General features: G+C 41.4%; 1 protein-coding gene across 1 annotated transcript in view; it reads right to left on the reverse strand.

Moving 5' to 3' along the window:
* The window catches only part of RALGAPA2 (Ral GTPase activating protein catalytic subunit alpha 2), a 415,476-nt gene that overhangs the window by 27,476 nt on the left and 371,232 nt on the right, over positions 1–16,768 (reverse strand). The window lies entirely within an intron of this gene.

The following is a 16,768-nucleotide window of genomic DNA, read 5'->3' on the forward strand; positions in this document are numbered from 1 at the left end:
TGGAAAATATGCTATTTTATTAGGGACAGAGGGATTGCTGAGCACCATCAAATTATTATATCCAACTCCTGGAGGAAAAGTAATTCTAGTATATCTTAAAACAATGTATAAAAGAACCTTTGAATCAACCAATCAATCTATCTATCTATCTATCTATCTATCTATCTATCTATCTATCTATCTATCTATCAATCATCTATCTAAATTCTATTCTACCTCTTTTCTCATTGTGTAGTGCCTGGGATCTTGAAGCTTGGCAAGCAGCCCTCGCGGCACGACTGGTCCCCAGTAGATGGAACAGAGGAGAACGGAGAGGCGGGGTTAGAAGGAGGATAAAAAATGAGTGGCCAATTGCTTCCTTGAACAACTGCTCCATTTGCCACGAGGCCAGACCTGGAGGCTGTCTAGTACCGTTGCTGAACATTTTGATCCAAGATTCCATACAAGAATACTGATGATACAAGAATACTGATCACCACAGGGGAAGTGTAGAAAATAATTTAAAATTCTCAAGATGTCCAGACTTTCTAGAGCTAATGGAAGCTTGGGTGAACTTCTGAAACTATTGCCTTGAGATATTGTTTTAACCATATAACAAAAATAGCTTCAATCAAGTCTTACACCCGGACAAATATAGGAATATAGACATACACACTAACTTTTAATGTTGGCCCTCAACAAGAGTGACTGACACAGGAGCTACAACCAGGGCTCATGCTCAGGAACAATAGCAAAGATGGTGCAGGACTGGGCAGTGTTTTGCTCTGTTGTGCGTAGGGGCGATATGGGTTGGAACTGTCCCACTGTACCTAATACCACCACCACCACCAGCACCACCACCACCAGCAGCAGCAGCACTTTGTTCCATACTCTATTTATCTAACTTCCTGATTGTGAATCTTTTGATGCCATTTTGACCTTGAGCTAATGCCCTTCCTCATCTGAATGATATGCCCGTGTCTTTTTGTTTTTGGCCCTTTAAAACTTAGTAAGTGTATTTCTTAAATTATATTTGAGATTGTGGTCTCTTTAGATATATGTTTGCAATATAGCATTTATAAAAACATGTACACAATTCTACTGTGTCATTGTCCTGAGCATACTATATCGATGTGCTGGATACAGTGGGGCCTTTCAGGAAACATCAGGACAATACTGGGCAGGGCATGACAGGCCATTAGAGGGATGTGCTGCTCTCTCCCAGAGCCCTAAGCAGACTGTGCCTGAAAGGGGAGCTATGAATTGAGCGCTGATGGCAGGCCGTGCAGTCCAGAGGCTCAGGTGGTTGTCAGCCCTAAGTTTAGCTCAGCTCTTTGAGTAATTTGTCACGCCTCACTCGGCCCCTGCTGGGCCAGCACGTGCCAGCTTAGTGTCAGAGAGCCTGCTCGCCAGACGTTCACTAAGGCCTAACGTCCTGCTGTTCCCTGACCAGCGGCTTGCTGGGGCTATGCACGGAGGGTCGGGCCACGGCGACAGCCAAGTGCTGTGCAGAATGAGCATGTTTATAATGAGATGTGAATGGCATTAGTGGGTCCCTCTAGAATTGGGCCCGAGTAGGCACCTCTTACAAAGTTCGGCAGCCTGTTCATGAAGGCAGGTCACTAGGAGTACAACACAGTCAAGAAGCCAGCTCAGGCCTTGCTGAGCATGCCCTGGGCTATTGTGACTGTCTTCATGGAAGATCTTAAATCTTCCCATGGGTGGGTTTCCTTTGAAATTTACACAGTCACTTTCTTCAGGGGGATTCTGGACCTTGGCTGTCAAACAGAACTTTCTGGGATGATAGGAATGGCCTACATCTGTGCAGTCCAGGAGAATAATCCCTCACCACATGTGGCTATTGGGTGCCTAAAATATACTCAGCAGGAAAAAAACCACAGAATTTTTAATTAAAATTATTTGAACTTACATAGCCACATGGCTCATAGACTCATGGCTGCTCTCCTAGACAGCATAGGGCCAGAGTACCTGTCCTATTGTTAGCTCATGGTCTGAAAAGCATCCTCTGACTATAATGTAGGTTCTGAATCTTAACTGGATTGATTTTATTAGTATATCTATGAATCAGACATGAAAATGCTTTTGTGGTTCTTTGTCTGCAGTAAGACACATTAAAATGTGAGCCAAATGCTGCAATACTGCTCAACAGCTTGGAGCTCAGAGGCCTCAGAGAGAGAGGTGGAAAAGGTGACTGGTCACACATCCAAGAACCCATCTCAATGTAAGTCACTGTCCTTTTTTCTTTTAAAACTCCATTTAAAAAGATGAAATTTAAATATCATTGCTGATGTCAGATGGATCTTGGTTAAAAAAAGAGAATACCGTAAAACTATTCACCTGCATTTTATTGATTATGCAAAGACATTTGATTATAAAGATGATAACTATTATGGATAATATTAAGAACAGATTCGGGAAACAGAGGCGGGAGAAAACAAACAAGGGAACAACAAGAGATCTAAAATCAATGGCAAGGAGGTGGTAGAATACCTGGGGGGTTCGATCAAGGGTAATGTAGCTGAGAGGAATTCCTGAGAGCCAAATAAAGGTCAAACATGATAGTAGGATAGGAGGAAAGTAAAAGGAAATAGAGGAACGAACTAGGAGGCAAAGGACATTTATAGATGTCTCAATATAGGCATGTACATATGTGAATACATTAATATATAACAATAGGGATCTAGGCCTAAGTATATATTTATATAAGAATTAAGGAAGCAGAAGGACATTGGGCCTCTACTCAAGTACTCCCTCAATGCAAGAACACTTTGTTCTAGCAACCTGGTATTCTGTGATGCTCACCTTCCTGACATGATTGCTGTAGATAAAATGGGTGCATAAGCAAATGTGGTGGAGAAAGCTGATGGTGCCAGCTATTAAGAGATATATTGTCTGGGTTCTTAAAGGCTCGAAGACAAACAAGTGGCCATCTAGCAGGAAAACAACAAAGTCCACATGGAAGAAACACATCAGCCTATGTGATCATGAGGTGTCAACAGGATCCGACATAAGGCATCAGAAGAACTAAAACAATCATACCAATGGGAATGAGTGAGGTTGGAGTGGAGAAGACCCAAAGCCCATCTGTAGACAGCTGGACATCCCCTCACAGAAGGGTCACAAGGAAGGGATGAGTCAGCCAAAGTGCAGCATAGCATTGACAAAACACAAAATATTCCTCTAGTTCTTTAATGCTTCCTCCCCTCTACTATCATGACCCTAGTTCAACCTAACAAACCTGGATGGACCAGAGCATGTACACAGGTATAGATACAAGCTCTTGACACCAGAATCCAGGACAGATAACCCCCCCTCCAGGAACAGCAATGGGAGTAGCAATACCATGAGGGAAGGGGAATCAATCCCAAGGATCAATGTATAATCCTGAGGGGGACGAACAACAGAAATGCTGGTGAAGGGAGACAGCAGATGGTGTAAGATAAGAAAACATTAATAATTTATAACTTATCAAGGTTTCAGGAGGGAGGGAGGGAAAAAAAGGAGAAGCTGATAACAAGGGCTCAAGTAAACAGAAAATGTTTTTTAAATGGTGATAATATATGTACAAATGTTCTTGTTACAATGATATATAGACTGCTACAATACCTGTAAGTGTCCCCAATAAAACGGTTTATAAAAACAAAACAATGACAGGAACTCACCACACTTAATTATGCTCAGGTGGAACCAGTACAAGAATCAAGAGGCAGAACACAATAAATACTGCATACTTCAGAGAAACAAAGATGACACCTTGAGGATCACAGTGCCCCCCACCAAGGCAAGGTATTTTCAATCACCTCATATACATGTGAAAATCAAGACAATGAATCAGAAAGACCAAAGCACTGATGCCGATGAATGGTGGCACTGGTGAAGCTGACTTCCAGAGGGCACACAAACTATAACTTAGGGGGTCTGATTTTTAAGAGTGGAGTCCAGTCTGGTAAAGCCTGTGTGAGTAGAGCCTACCTGATTTTCATTTGCTGATGTGGCATGTTTCAATGCAAGAAGAAACAGGTGCAAAACTCTGCTAATGATAAGAATTTGGAATGTGTGAAGCATGAATCCAGGAAAATTGGAAGTCATCAAAAATGAAATGGAATGCATAGAGATCTATATCCAAAGCACCAGTGAGCGAAAATGGACTGATATCGGTCATTTTGAATCAGAAAATGATGATTTCCTTGTGAGGTTCCATCGAGACAGTTCTGAATCAGAGCAAGCAATGGGAAGTTCCTGACATTGCACTCACCCCATTTTCCCTCCAAGGGTCACCTCACCATTGGTGGCTCATACCTAGCTCCCTATCTGCAGCCCAGGCCTGTCTGCTGAGTCCCAGTCACAACCCCCTAGATCCATGGTTCTCAGCCTTCCTCATGCACGACCCTTTCATACAGTTCCTCATGTGGTGGTGACCCCCAACCATAGATTTATTTTCACTGCTACTTCATAACTGTAGTTTTGCTACTGTTGTGAATCGGGTGGCCCATGTGAAAGGGTGCTCGACCCCCAAGGGTCAAGATCCACAGGTTGAGAACCGCTACCCCAGATACTTCTCTTCTACCCTACCCCAACCCCAGTGTAACTGTACACCCTCGACTCAACCTGGCCTCCCTTCCTCAGTATCACGCAATTCATTGAGTCGCCTAGGCCTTAATTCTCAGAGTTCTGACCATCTACTTTAACAACCGCCATGTCTGTTTCTCGCAAGTAGTCTTTCCTGATGATGTGTCCAAAGTGAGCAAGCTAACGTGTCACCATACTCGCTTCTATGGGCAATACAATTGTATTTCTTCTAAGATTAATTTGCTGTTTCTTCAGGTTGTTGATGTTTTTAGGTGCCTTTAAGTTGGTTCCGATCCATAGTGACCTCATGCACAACAGGACAGAACACTGCCTGGTCCTGTGCCATTCTCGCAAACGTTCCCACATTTGAGCCCAATGTTGCAGCCACAGTGTCAATCCACCTCCCTGAGGGCCTTCATCTTTTTTGCTGTACCTGTTTCACCGAACAAAATGTCCTTCTCCAGGGACTGGTCTCTCGTGACAACGTGTACACAGTACATAAGGTGAAGCCTCACAATCCTTACCTCTGAGGAGCCCTCTGGCTGGACTTCTCCCAAGACAGGTCAGTTTGTCCTTTTAACAGTTCATGCACTTGAATATTCCCGTCTCCAGCACCACAGTTCAAATGAATCCTGTCTTCTAGGGTCTTACTTATTCAATGTCCACCTTTCACATGCACACGAGGCAATTGAAAATACCATGACTTGGGTGAGGTACGCTTTAGTCCTCAAAGTAACGTCCTTGTGCTTCAATAACTCTAAGGAGGTCTCGTGCAGCAGATGTACCTGTGCTATAGCTTTCTGATCTCTTGACTACTTTCATGAGCATTGTGGATTCAAGCAACACAAAATCCTTGGCAGCTTCACATTTTTCTCCATGTCCCTACTGGTCCATTTGTGAGGACTCTGGACTTACACTGAGTCGTAATCCATACTGAGGATGCAGTCCTTGACCTTCATCAGCCAGTGCTTCAAGTCCTCCTCACTTTCAGCAAGCAAGGTTGTTGCTTCATCTGCACATCGAAGGTTATTAATAAGATTTCCTCCAATCCTGACGCACATTCATTTTCATATAAGCCAGATACCCTGGTTATTTGCTCAGCCTATAGATTAAGCAAGTACAGTGAGAGGATACAATCTTGCTGCATACCTTTTGATTTTAAATTATGCAATATTCCCTTGATATGTTCACACAACTGCCTCTTGACCCATGTATAAGTTCTACATGAGCTCAATCAAGCATTTCGGATTCCCCAATCTTCTCATCATTATCCATAGTTTGTTATAATCCACACAGTTATAATACTTTGCATTGTCAACAAAACAAAAAAGTAAACCTCCCTCTGATGCTCACTGATTTCAGCCAAGATCCATCTGACATCAGAAATGATATCCCTCATTCCACATCCTCTTCTGAATGCAGTCTGAGTCCCTGGCAGTTCTCTGTCGCTGTACTTCTATAACCACTGCTGAATGATCTTCAGCAACATTTGCTTGCATGTGATATCAATGATGTTTTTCTATAGTTGAACATTCTGTTGGGTCATTTTCCTTTGGAATGGGTATACATATGGACCTTTTCAAGTTAGTAGGCCAAGTAGCCATCTTCCAAATTCCCTGGCCTAGACAAGTGAGGGCTTCCAGTGTTTGATCAGCTTGTTGGAACATTTCAATTGGAATTCCTGGAGCCTTGTTTTTGGCTAATGCTTTCAGTGCAGCTTGAACTTCCTACAGTACTATTGGTTTTTGCTCATAGACACCTCCTGAAATAGTGGAATGTAGATAAGTTCTGTTTGGTTCAGTGTCTCTGTGTTTTCTCTTTACCTTCTTTGGATGCTTACTGCATCATTCAATATTTTGCCCATAGAATCTTTCACTATTGCATCTCAAGGCTTGCTTTTTCTTGAGTTCCTTTAGTTTAAGATATGCTGAGCATACTCTTCCCTTTTGGCTTTCTGATTTTGAGTCTTTGAACATTCCATCATATTTGGCTTTGTCCTCTTGAGCTGCCTTGAAATGTTCTATTCAGCTCTTTGACCGCATCATGTCTTGAATTTGCTTTCACTACTCCAGATAAAGAACAAGTTTCAGGTTCTCTTCTTACATCCACTTTGATCCTTCTTTAATCATCTTTAATGATCATGTAGGACGTTTTTGATGTCCTCCCGCAGCTCATTCGTGTTCTGTCACTAGTGTTCAGTGCAACAAATCTGTTCTTGAAATTCAGGTGGGACAGACTGAAGGTTGTATTTTGACTTTGTTGGCCTTGTTTTCTCCTGATCTGTTCCAAGCCAGCTCCTGAGTTGGTTTTAGCTGCTGATGTTGAGCTTCTCCAACTTCTCTTCCCACAAATGTAGGTAATTTGCTTGCTTTGCATTCCCACTGGAGAAGTTCATGCATATAGTCATTTTTTGTGTTGTTTTAAAAAAGTGTTTGCTATGAAAAATTGATTGATTTTGCAAAACTCTATCATGAAATCTCCAGCATCTTTTCTATGACCAAGGTCATATTTTCAAATGACCGTTCCTTCTTCTTTGTTTCCAACGGCTAATAATAAATTAGCAAAGCATCTTGAGCACATCACTGATTAATTTCCAGCTGAAGGTCAGGGTAGGATTCTTCAGTTTCCTCCTTTCTGATGTTTGGGGTTGGTGAGTGAATTTGAATAATGGCTGTATTTATTGGGCTTCTTGAGGGCAGACAGATGTAATCCTGTCACGGCAGCATTGTACTTCAAGATTATTTTTGCAATCTCCTTTTTAAACGATGAGTGCAAAGCCATACCCTCTTGATTTTGTTATTCCTGGCACAGCAAATCAATGTAAAGAAGTAATCTCAATGTATCGAAGACCCAAATCATCACATCTACATCAATAGGTAACATAACGATAAATGGAGAAAAGAATGGTGTTGACAAGGATTTTGTATTGCTTGGATCCACAGTGAATGCTCATGGAAGCAGGAACCAAGAGGTCAAAAGACTTATTCTGTTAGGTAAATCTGCTGCACATGACCTCTTTAGAGCACTAAAAAGCAAGGATGTTACTTTGAAGACTAAAGTGTACCTGATCCAAGCCATGGTATTTTTAGTTGCTTCATACGCATGTGAAAGTTGGACAATGGAGGAGAGTGTAGAGGACTAATACATTTGAATTGTGGTGCTGGAGGTCTAGGTGACTCAATGAGTAGCGTGATATCGATGAGAGAAGGCAATGTTGAATTGAGGCTATTCAGAGGGGCATAAAAATGGGGGGTGTGTAGAAGAGAAGTACCTGGGGGGGTGGGGGTTGTGAATGAGACTCAGCAGACAGGTCTAGGCTGGGGATAGCAGCTAGCTATGAGCCACCGATGGACAGATGATCTTGGAGGTGAAATGGGGAATATGCAATGCTAGGAACCCCTTACTGCCCACGCACAACCTACTTCAAAGGCAGATATAAAAGAGCAGCAAAGTGAGATGAAGGATGAATCAGAAAAAGCACTTGAACAGAACTCAAGGGAAGAGCATTTCTGGGAGTAGGAATGTGCAACTCATGCAGAGCCTCAGCTCTCGTGCGCTTCTCTTTTGCTAGAATCTTCCCTGGTTTGGAACCTCGTAGATACTGTATAGGTATGCTGGGTTGGCATTTGATAATTCTAAATAAATGGAAGATGCTTCATAAGACTCCAGGCAGAAGAAATCAACCACACCCTGACAGCCATATACTGCTTCCATAAATATTTTGTTTGTATTTCAATATAAATTCTAGGGCTCTTTAACCTCAAATAATGAATCCCTCTTAGTCAATGCTATAGCATGATAATGGATAGAATGGGTGACTCTACTGAACAACCCAAGTGAATAAAAATGTTTTATTAAAGAAGACTAAAAACATGAAGGTATAAGCTATTAGATTAAGTTTTAAACCCCAATGATACATTCATGTAAAGTGAATTATTGCTAAAAAGAGAGAATTATTCATTTAACCAAGTTCCAGAATAATTTTGAAGAAATTATTAAAACATATGGAAATGGATTGCTAAATTGGTAACACTATCAATATAATCACTTTATGTCACAGAGGGATGATTGATAAAGTTCTCTAACATAAAATGACAATGATGTCTCTAAGGTTAACCAAATACATATATAAGCCACAGATTTATGAATGTATTTGGGGCTTGGACTCAATTCTAGCCTCAATCTAAGACAACTAGTTCTTATGACATGGGCCTGCATGATACTCACATTCGCGAAGAGATCACTGAAGATATAGGTGACACTGGATGTTGCCTGGGTACCACAAAGAATGCTATCTACCAAGAGGGGAGTGCATCAGACCGGTGATGGGAGCGAAGCCACAAACTCCCTGAGGAACCCTGATTGTAGACTTAAGAATTGGGGGTACAACTTGGCACCTCACCTGAACTGGTTGATGGTTACTCACAAGGGGGCCATACTGAAAGTCTAAGGTGTACATAGGGTGGTGAGGGGATGAGACCACTCCATCCCTGACTAGATGCAGCTTTATGTCATGATTCTTGATAGACTGGTGGCTAGCTGTATGTTGTTTTTAATTTTAGCATTATTATTATCTTGTGTTTGTTATTTGATCTATACAAGAAATTCAAACAAGCATCTTATAGAGATGGCGCTGGCCTGATGGCTCCTGAGAGGGGGAGAGGGAGTTGAGAACAATGATGACTGTATAACTCCACTCAAGGGGAACAAATAGCAGAATTGTAGGTGAACGGATACACTGGATGGTGTAAGATACATCAAAGTAAGTAAATAAATAAAATAAAATAAGGGTTCCTTGGGGGTAGGGTGAGGAGGGAGGGAGGGGATAAAGGGAAGCTAATATCAAAGAGTTCCCGAATGAGAATGTTTTGAAAATGGTGGCAGCAATTGTATAATTATGCTTGACCTAACTGAATTTTGGGTTTTTATAGTGTCTATATGAGCTCCCAATAAAATACTTAAAAAAAATAAATCTTTGAAACACCTCAAAAAACAAACAAACAAAAAAGCTATTGTGCCCATTGTCTTAAAGGCTTGTGGTGTTGATGGGAAGAGGTAGCAGAAGTTCAAAAACATGCATCCAAATTGATATGAAGGGGAGTGGATATAATGGAGACCCGAAGTCTACCAGCAAGACAATTGGACAATTCTTAGAAAGGCCTCACAGAACGGAAGGTAAATCCTGGGCGCAGCGTGGCACGGATGAAGCACACAACTGCTCGACTGCTTTAAGAGTTCCTCCCTTTGCTATTCTGGTCCTAACGTGATACACCTCGTTGGTCATGTTAGATTTGTGTATGTTCATTTGTGCCTTTAAGATCGCTTGGTCCATGGTGGCCAAGATAGATGACCCCACAGAGACTGTGATGGGAATAAGGGTTCCATTCGGGCATGGGAAGGGAGAGGAGGGAGAGATAGGTGGGGTGCGGGTGGGATGAATTGATGGCATCGATGACTGTATAGCTGCATCTGATGGATTGAACAACAGAACTGTACCAGAAGGGAAGGGCTATATTGGAATGAATAAGACATATTAATAGAATTATTATTTAAATAAGAAAGAAAGAAAGAATAGAATCAGAGAGGTTAACGGCTTATCTTCAAACAAGCAGCCATCTCAGTGCAGTGGCAACTAAGTCCACATGGAAGAAGAACTCCAGCCTGTGTGATCCCAGGATTGGAAATAATAAAATCCAAGCCCAAAGAGGGGAATTGTGAACAGAAGGCTAAGAATTGTGGTTTACAGAAGGATAAGGATGGCGGTGGAAGCCCAAAATCGATTTGCAGCTTCCATACATTGATTAAGTCTTCAGTGATTTCCTACTCACCGTAGTCAAGCCTTGTTGTCAGATAGAGAGCTTTGCAGAGTTGATTATGGCAAATGTAGTTAGGCTAATATATGAAATCTTATCATTGAATTTCCGTTTTGACCCATTCTGAACTTGTCTCATTAATGAAGATATAGATATAGGTGAAGGGGAAATACTGGTGGATAAAGCCTCTGGCGGATACTCTTTCACCATAGTCACGGGAATGGCCTTGCTATCGTGAAGAATGCATTAGAAAGTGGATTATTGTCAGTTGGGTTAAAATTTAACACCTGATCATTTGATCTCCCTTTGACACAATTTAAATTTATTCTAGTTTTTCATATTTTCTGCTTTCTTTTCAATTGATGTTTTCCAGTTTAATTTTTTAATGTTGTTAGGTGTTTCTTTTATTCCCTAATCTATATATGAAATTCAAGATAGGTGAATCTATAGACAGTGACTGGATTAATGGTCCCTTGGGGGTTGGCAGAGGAGGTTGTGGAGAAATGGGAAACCAAAAACAGTGAGTATAAGAAAGAAGAAAATGTTCTAAAATTGATTGTGGTGCAGACTGTATAACTCTACTTCATATGATGGAAGTATTGAATTGCATGATTTGTGAATTATCTGTCAATAAAACTGTTAAGAAAAAGAAATGGGAAAAATCTATTATCTTAAGTTGTCCAATTAGACCTATGGAAAGAATCTGCTCTCCTGTTCTGTGCCCCTTTGAGAGGCCAGCAAATGTCTCCTTCCTGAAAAAATGAGCTACTCCACAGCAGCCACGGATTTGGTCTATATTAGCGTTAGAGAATTCCAAATCCTTTCTTAGGGATTTATTTATGAAGGAGAATATCTTTAATTACAGCATTTCCCATTCCCATCTTCTCCAGTTTTCCTGTTGCATCTCACTCTGTAAGTCAAGTCAGAAAATGTGCTGTGACCCTGCCCCTCAAAGTCTCACATCAGTAAAAGACTGTTAAGAAAACGAATCCTTCAGCCTATTTCACGTCTAGAGAAAGTGCTGTCTGAACGAGAGAAAAAAGGATTCAACAGGCTACTTAGCTGGGGAAAATGACAGAAGAGACAAATCAATATAGATAATAGAAAACTTAAGAGTTCTGCCATACTTGTGCCAATAATTTGATTTTCTGGGAGAGGGAATAAATCAATGTCACAAACTGCTTCTCTTTCACTGATCTCCACTTATCCTAAAGACAGGCTATGTTGAAAGCTGAGATACTGTACTTGGCAAGCTTAATTATAGAAATTGCCATTGCTGGCATTTTGTTGGCAATGATAATCCTCAAACTTATAACTAAATGTAAGCAGGAATGCAGACGTGTCAAAGAGTTTGACTCTAAATGTTTTGACTTTTTGGGGACCAAATACAAAAAATAAACAATTAAATAGCAACATGCATGAATTCGAAACCCTTAACTTCTTCATCACTGACTTTAAGAGATAACTATAACATAAAAGACATTCTAAATTCAATTTGGTGCAATAAAACTTGAATGGAAATATCTGACATTTACTCTTCAGTCACTTTTGATTCTGAAAGTTACAGACACTTGTATTTGACTTACAAATTAGCTCATATCTAAGTTGATCCTAATAATAAACAGTATTCTGACAATATGATAAATAAAAAACAAAAATGATAAAGACAAAAATTTCTTGTGGCAGATAGCCTGGTTATCATGCTATTGAAATATTTTTTTAATTATTTCCTGAGGAAGACATCAAGTGAGATTGGGCTCAGGCAAAGCGTAATTAAATTTTGTGGTCCATGGAATTTGCACCAAGCGCTGCATAGATTTTTTCATTTTTGGAAATAATTTGACTGAATGTTTTCTTTACATCATATTTGCAAAGAACTATATTAAGTTGTACTCCCTTTGAACATTTAAACATAATAACTATGAATATAAAATATTTCTATAATACCATGTTATTTAAATATTATTGTAAAATCTATATTTATATGAAATAATAATAATAGCTTTGGTGCACCTGAGTTTTCCAGAAAGACAGTCACCAAATTATCAGATGACAAGACAAATCTGAAGAAAAAGCTCGGGGTTTACCATGTGAAAGCCATCTAGAGAGCAAGGTGCGGCTCAGCTACTTCCAGACTCTGCAGATTCCGTGCCAGTCTCTAAAATGAAGCACCACAGCATACCTGAGTGACAAAATACAATGCCTGCTGGCCAGCACTTGAAACTCAATGCCCCTCTTCCACAGCGCAGGAAAACAAAACAAAACAAAAAAATGAAACAGCCACTGTCACTGAAACCTAACTGGAAGTGGGTTTTTTTTTAATAACACAAAGCTCTTCTGCAAGCAGATGTGATTAAAAACAAGTTTGTCACTTATTATTAAAGCAACTGCATTTTGGCATTTAAAAATTGCATGTTATGATCGTCTCAGAATCAGCTTTCAAGGAGTCCAAATTAGGACGATTTTTAAAACATTCCCCAATCTGTTTAAAAAAAAAGCGACTTAACGTTTTAATTTTCATTTATTGTGAAATTGAGCTTTTTTTCCCCTATGTTGTTGGCCATTTGAATTTCTTCTCTGATCCGCCTATTCATTTACTTTGCTAATTTATCTATTGGGCTGTTTTTTTCCCTTTATTTATTTGCAAGAGTTCTTTTAAAATAAAAATTCACCCTTTGTCTATTTTTTAAAAAGCCATTCATTGGTGTGCCTTTCGTGTAAAGCAATGGCTCATTTAGGCAAAAACCACTAAGCAGATACAAGGGTCTGAGGTATCTCTCCACATAGGACGGTGCACAGATTAGCAAGGAGGACGCCCTCTGAACAGTGGTTCTGTCTGCAGGCTTGGTCAGGACTGTCTGACAGCGGCCCCACGCAAACTCAACACGGCCAGTGTGACGCGGAGAATACCTGTTTCATAAACATTGTGAGTGGGAAAGTGATTTTAATGAATTAATTTATTTTTGGATAGTGGTTTGAAGTACAGGAATCACTCCCTTTATTTCTTTCACATCTGTCTCTGAATTTGGTTCATTTAGGGGACAAAAGGGGGCGGGGAGAGGAGATGATCAGGAAGAACACATAAGATAGGTTTGAACAGGGAATCTAGGAAGATGACCCCTCAGGACCAGCGGTGGGAGTGGTGACACCAGGAGGGAAGGGGGTGTAGAAATGGGGGAACCGATCTCGGGGATCTACATGTAACCTCCTCTCTGGGGGATGGGCAACAGGAAAGTGGGTAAGGGGAGATGCCAGGCAGGGTAAGATAGGATAGAGTAATAATTTGTAAGTTATTAAGGGTTCGTGAGGGAAGGGGGAGTGGGGTTGGGAAAGGGAGGGAAAAAAGGAAAATGAGCTGATTCCAGGAACCCAAGTGGAAGGCGAATTTTGAGAATGAAGAGGGCAACGAATGTATAAGGGTGTTTTACTCAATTGATGTATGTATAGATTGTGATAAGAGTTGCATGAGCCCCAATAAAATGATTTATAAAAAAAAAGATAGGTTTGAGATTTTTACATTTTGCTTGCAGAGATGGCTGTAAAAGTCGCTAGGGGCCGCTGCAATGATTTGCTGTGATTTCATCACAGGCTGCACCCGTTGTGGCTCTGGGTCTGGCTGTGCAAAGGAATACAAAGTATAGAGGGGTTTGTTACAGTGACCTGTCTTGGAGGTCCAGCAGCTCCAGGGTGCTAGGAGATGCCCTTGTGGCGCCTTCCTCTTGAGAGTTAGGGCCCACTTGGAGTCAGGTGGGAGGAGGACCTGTTAGGTGACCATGTGATTATTGAGCTTACTGGGGAAACTCCACACAAGTAAGCCAAGGTAAGACTTAAGGAACAAAAAATATTTGAGTTTCCTTGTGAGGCTCCAGCACACTTGCTGCCTGCCATTCTGAGGGACAACCAGCAAGACAGAGCATAAAGGATGCGCTCTGACAAATGGGAAAGTCAATGTACTGATTGTGCTTTAGGCAGGGCGCCTGCCTGTATCTTCAAGAACTCTTGCCACATTGTAGAGAATGAGCAATATCCCGAGTGTAAGCCAGCCCTCACAAGGGACACCGTCCCTGTGGGGCATCAATCATATGCTACTTTTAGAAAATGATACGAACAAAAATGATCCTGTGCTTACTGTGGGCAGGCATTGTGCTACGCATTTTATAGGCCTACCTTATTCAATTTTTAAACAGCCTCACAAAGTCTATACATGCTATTCTCATTGTAGATTAGGAGCTGATAAGCACAAAGTAAAGTCTTCCTCCAATCGTAAATCCCAAAGCCTGTGTTCAAACTCAGGTAGTCTGACCAGAGAGGCGCACCTTTCAGCGATCGTCCTGCCTCTGGAGATCATAAAGTAGCCCCACCTCAAAAAAGATCTGTGTATCCACAATTAATAGAGAGCCCAGTTTCATCCTCACATTGGTGTGTCAATGGAAGCCTGAAAGAAGAATTGAAATACCTCCTCCCACACCCTCCCACATGTGTATCATCAGCTGATTAACAGATATTCAGTCACACTTACTTGACAACAGATTCAGAAAATAGACTAGCTTATCTTTTCTGATGTTTTAATATTTTATATGTAAAATTCCCTATCAAAGATCTCATTTTGACTAAAATATAGTTTCCACAAGTAATAGAGAAAAAAAAGGTGAAAGCTATTAAAGGTTGTATTTCCAACTCATACAATTCTCTGGGACTTGCATCATTTGACCCGCATTCACTATCATTTTCAGGACTAAGAAGTATTACTTAAAATTATAATCCAATCATTCTCTTGCAAATTAAGACACTTATTCCTGGAAATACAGTGAAATTGAATTAGGCGTGTCTTTTCTTGACAGATCAAAAGCAGCTCCATTAAATGAGCAGTTTTATATTAATGACATGAGATATGGCCCAGATGAGAACAATGTCTTAGGGGATCATTTTGTATTTGGTCAAAGAGAGTCGGAGAGCTTCTTCACGATTCAAATCTGAAGCGGAATTGCACTGCAGCTCCTCCAGAGGGCCAGAGCGAATCTGTCCCGATTTCAAGAGTCCAGGTTCCTCTTCCCTCAGTTTCTGGTTTCTTCGAATTAGCATGTCATCTATCTGTGAATCCATTTGTGCATCCGTTTATGGAGCGCATCCTATGTCCATTGTTTGTCACTCTGGTGCATGCAGAGTACTTACTTACTTCTCAACCCATTGCTAAATCTCAGCGACAGCATTTCAGCACTGTACTGGACGGTCTCTATGTAGCCCTGGCACTGTGGCTCTAGGCAAGGAACGCGTGTCCTAGAGTCCCCATTCCCTCATCTGTGAGCACGGGTCCAGGCTGCTTTGCAGTGATGGTAAATTACTGCCTGGGCACTAATCCCGGGGCCAGGAGGGATGCTGCTCAAGATGGCAACGGGACAGCAGTTGGACTCCGTGACGTCCCCTGTTGGGTCGTGGAAACTAAGCTGTTGGAACTGAGCAGGGGCAAATGGCAAAGGGGAAATGTGCCATCTCTTAGGATGAAGCACTAGCTGGCAGCTCAGGGTCAATAGTTTATTACTCCACATGGTGGTTTAGCATCGGGCCCAGAGACTCATGGGTCCTGACATAGCTAAGGCAGTAATCTTTCTTTGTGTGGAAAATGCATACCACCTCCTTGACAACTGCCCGAAAATTAGTTCCTCTGACAAGGCTGTCTTTCAGGAGAGATGGAACCTGAAACATGGAGTGTGGTAATAAGTTCTTGAGAAAAATAATATTAAACAAATACCAAAGAGTTGGAGATGTCCCAAATGCCCAACTCTTCCCAGATGGAATTCTGCTCCATTTCCCCACAACTCACCCCTTGAGTGTAATCCCCCATGCCCCTGTGTTCTGTAATTCGTGGCAGCATTCTCCCAGAAATGGGCAAAACTTTAAGGAAATGTCTTGTGTGATTGTGAACACTGCTAAGAGATGGATTAACGCAGGGGTCGAAACAATGGGCTCAAGCATGGTGAAGACTGTGTGGCTGGTGAAGTGCTTGGCAGTGGTTCGCCTGCCGTGCCCGAGGGGGCCATGGGTTGGAGTTGATTTGATAGCACCTAACAGCCACGACCACAGTAGAGACGCCGAGACTAGGACAGTAGTCATATTCCCAGGTCCTTACCCTACCTCCCGGTACCGCTTAGACGCGCCATTTTAGAAATTGCACTTCTCTCCTGTCTGCCCCATTGTCACCCTTCATATCCGCATGGGCAAAACTCTCGCAGCCCTAATGAAATGTCATCAGTGCACAGGACTATATGTGCATTGTAGGTTTCTCTCAGAATGCCAATGACAGCGCAAATGAAAGAACGTTTTTATCGCCCCAACAAATCCTTAGTCGGCGGTAATCCTCTTTTGAGGTCAACAAACAAACGAAACAA

The sequence above is a fragment of the Tenrec ecaudatus genome, chromosome 12 (assembly GCF_050624435.1).
Source record: "Tenrec ecaudatus isolate mTenEca1 chromosome 12, mTenEca1.hap1, whole genome shotgun sequence".
Classification (NCBI taxonomy): Eukaryota; Metazoa; Chordata; class Mammalia; order Afrosoricida; family Tenrecidae; genus Tenrec; species Tenrec ecaudatus.